This window comes from Corvus brachyrhynchos, unplaced genomic scaffold (genome assembly GCF_000691975.1).
Source record: "Corvus brachyrhynchos isolate BGI_N302 unplaced genomic scaffold, ASM69197v1 scaffold7, whole genome shotgun sequence".
Classification (NCBI taxonomy): Eukaryota; Metazoa; Chordata; class Aves; order Passeriformes; family Corvidae; genus Corvus; species Corvus brachyrhynchos.
This window is the reverse complement of record NW_008239054.1, coordinates 2,274,190-2,277,972: the sequence shown is the minus strand read 5'-3', so window position 1 is coordinate 2,277,972 and position 3,783 is coordinate 2,274,190. Positions and strand designations below refer to the sequence as shown.

At 41.3% G+C, this 3,783-nt stretch overlaps 1 long non-coding RNA gene across 5 annotated transcripts in view; it reads right to left on the bottom strand.

Annotated features, from left to right (window-relative positions):
- Nucleotides 1-3,783, bottom strand: part of LOC108447882 — an 85,520-nt gene that overhangs the window by 17,261 nt on the left and 64,476 nt on the right. For all 5 annotated transcript variants that reach the window (XR_001863583.1, XR_001863581.1, XR_001863582.1 and 2 more), the window contains exon 3: nucleotides 599-771. This is a non-coding gene — a long non-coding RNA (uncharacterized LOC108447882). The remainder of the gene's footprint in view (nucleotides 1-598; nucleotides 772-3,783) is intronic.

Sequence of the window (3,783 nt, the reverse complement as noted above, 5' to 3'; positions counted from 1 at the left end):
AGGAGCCTGAGTGTTTCCAGAATAGTATAGTTTCTGTAACATAGCTACAAGCAACACATCAAGCTCCAAAGAGATTCTTTTTTTAGGCTTGGATCTGAGGAGGTGGAGGGGGGGAACAAGCAGTGGAAGGCTGACAATGACAAGCAGGCACTCATTTGAAGGAAAGTAATACATCTACTAAACTCTTAAAGACTTGCAGCATAAGGTCTTGGCAATCCCATCACTTTCCCCAAATATAAAAATGTCAGGATTTTGATGTCGTTACAAAAAAAAGAAACAGCACAATGCTTATGACTACAACATGGCATTTTTGCAGCATTATAATAATAATAATAAATACAACCCAATCTGGAAATAAATGAAATAAGTGCAGGATAAATAAATAAATGAAATTGTCACAGGATTTGTGGCCCTGGGCTGCATTTTTGAAGGGATAATTTGGGTGTTTATGTTTTTCACTGCTCCTTGAAGAATTCAACTTCCTGAGCAGTCTGGTGAATGCAGTTCAGCATGCCTTAGCTTCTCCATGGAAAGAAAGGAAAGATCTTGTGGTTAGACTCAGACATTTAGTTTTCTTGGGCAATAGGTACTTCCTTACCCTCTAGACAGCTTTCTTCTCTGGCTTACAGCTCTGTGTTTCCCTGCTGTCTTGGTCATGTGCAGAAAATACAATCCAATTACTTCTTCCATGTGGAGAAGATGCAGAGAGTCAGCAATGATAGATAGATCCCTGCAGGGCAGAAAGACCCATCCTCTGAAAAATAATGAACCCTGTAGCAAAATAAAAAGAAAAAGAAAAAAAAAAGCTTTGAAAAACACAGCTTACAACTAAGGACCGCACAGCCCTGAGTGAACTGAAGTTGAAAGTTCATGTACTTTTGAATCATTGCTCGAGGCTCTCTTTAGAGTCAAAGGGATCTCAGTTCATACACTGGTTGTACATTTAGTCCTGCTTAGTGGCTGCAATCAAGTCAAAAGTTTTTACTGTTTGGGAGGGTTTTGAGTGAAAGCTGATACCGCGTGTGGCGAGAGAGAATTTTCTTCAATTCCACAGACCTGAAATAATCAGTACCACAGTGTGAGATCCACTTCATTCAGATGCAGTGTAGGCCGAAACTCCTTTCCTAGTCCTGGATATTCTTCACAGAGGTGAGAGCCTGGACATTTCTGAAGCAAACACTGGCATTATCAATCACAGCAGCACCTGAGCAAGTGATCTGATTTTAAAAGTGATGAAATGGAAACGGTTGGTGCTTTTTCACCTCTGAACATCAGACACTGAGTTCACAGCTTTCTCTGGATGGAGGCATTTTATATTAGCCACCGTTTTGCAATTTTTTCTCTCTTCCTATGTGTTACAAATGTGGGTGCAAAAACCTGGGTACCATTATTGTTTGCAATAAGAAACACTGAATATCCACTCATCACTGCTTCACCATGATCACATTAATTATAAACACAGGTAATGGGCTGTCTTTGATGTCATTGCATTCGTTATTATGATTTCTTCGCCCACTGTGGAAATCAGGATATTTGAGAATGTTCTTAATGGAAGCAGTTCCATTTGGATATGTATAAAACTGTTGATCTTGCAAAACAATGTCTGACTATAGGTTTTTGAACTCCCTCCTCCCCAAACCACATTTTGTGACTTATGGGTCTGTGAAATAAAAACATCATTCATCATGTGGCACAGCACAGCTTGGAAAACCTTCCCAATGATTTTTGCCCAACTTGCAGATGTGGTGATGTTCACTTTGTCTGACCCAGAAGCCTGAACAGATACTATAAATTCAAGCACCTTCTCCACATTGCACGTGCACTGGCGTAATTCATGAGCAGCAGCACATGCTGTGCCCTCAGGAAAGCCTGGGCTGGGTGATGGCAGCCATGCCCCCACAGAGGAGCATCTGCATCTGCACATGGTCTTAGAGAAACCAGAAGGTGCCAGAAGAATAAGACTCTGAGACTGTAGCCACCTCTTCCCAGGTGACCTGCACATCATGGTTTTTTTCTGGAGAAGTTGTTAAATGCATTTGAAGTACACACAGGGATATTTTTCATCCAGTTTAAGCCATGGAGGGGAAGTTTTGTGGGCTACAGAATAGGTGAGTGCAGTTTCAAAAACCTCTACCCTCTTTTCGTAGTCTGATACCTAATGGTGGTGAGTTTATTAGTCTTTACATAAGGCTCATAAGCAACAGCTTATTCGGCATAAGCATCTGTTTCCACCCATGGTGGACAAACTGAATTGCCTCCAAGACTGCTGACCCTCCCCTCTTAAAAGTCATTGGCAGCAGCTGAGCAGGAACAGGCTATGGTGTGGGGTTTGTGGAAAGAGAAACCTGCCACACACATATCCTCGCCCAGACAAGTTGCATTGCATAGATCTCATTTCTTTAGGAATTCAGATGCTAAAAATATTATATTTTTGCCCTCTTTATTCTATGCATTTCATTCAGCTGTGCTTCAATCACTCTCTGCCAGCCTTTCTTGCTCTTGTGAGGCTGCAGAAGTCATAAATATGGCAGGTCCCTTTGAGCGTTAATGCTGGATGCTGTCCATGACTGCTGAGCTGCAACATGTGAGCCAGATATACCACAAAGAGAGAGTTTATATTCCTTCCCTATTACATATTTTAGTGTGTAAATCCACAGGGAAGAAGAAATTTATACCCAAGTGAGTGGTCATGGGGAAAGTAATCTCCATATAAAGCAGTGGCAGATACCTCTTTCTGTCTGGGACTCCTTCTATTGGGAAGTTTCCCACCAGGCTGAATGAAACCTTCAACCACTGGTGTTCTTTTTTTGTGCCTCAGTTAAGGACAGGGGGGTCACTGACATTGTTTATCCATTATTCATTTAGCACTGCCTCTGGGAAGCAACTTAATGTCATGTATTTTTCACTTACGTGAATTGCAATAAACTGGTTTCTTCTTCAAGCCTGCCTTCACTGGGAAAATTTTCTAAGTTTTTTTACAGACAGCATAGCTTAAACCGTTTGGAGGCTGCAGCAAGGACCTGGTTATAGACAGTGTGAGTGATCGGTTTTTACCAATGTGGCTTTAGACTATGGCACTAGCTGCACTTACTAAAACATGAACTATTAAGGCTACATAACCCAGAAATACTTTGGCTTTGTTGAAATACACAGTATCTGTCTCCCTTGGACTGAAAAGGCTTCTATCCCACAAATTGCTCATTCTCCCTTGAAAGGACTGGCTTTCAGTGGGAGATTTGAGTTTTTCTTGCTTTGCACCCCTAGCCTTCTTTAAAGCAGGGTATTTTAAGTCAATATATCACTAACAAGCCCAGATGAGATTTCAGGCAGCCTTTACTGCCCGAATGAAAATTACATGAAGTACTGCATTTTGAGGCAGTGATATGTGTGCAGTCAGGAGGAGGTAGATTCTGATCTGGCCGGGTGAAATGCTCCCAGTTAAATCCCTGTAGTGGGTTCAGTTTGTAAACCAGGCAGAAACACCAATTAGAGTGTAGTGGTTTGGTCCAAAATACTCATTACTTACTTATTTACATTCTGTGAGATAAGAATTAGGAGAAAGCAAAGCAGGCAAAAAACTTAAAAGAATATAAAGAAGTTTATTAACAGACCTAAAAGAAAGGAAAAAAAAAATCAGACCAAACCTTCAGAACACTTCTCCCCCCACCTTTCTACCTTCTCCCACTGACAACGTAAAAAGACACCCCTTGAGATTTTCAGTCAGTTTACCACCTCTATAATAATCTTTTCCAGTTCACTTAGGGAGAGGAGTCTCTCTTGCTC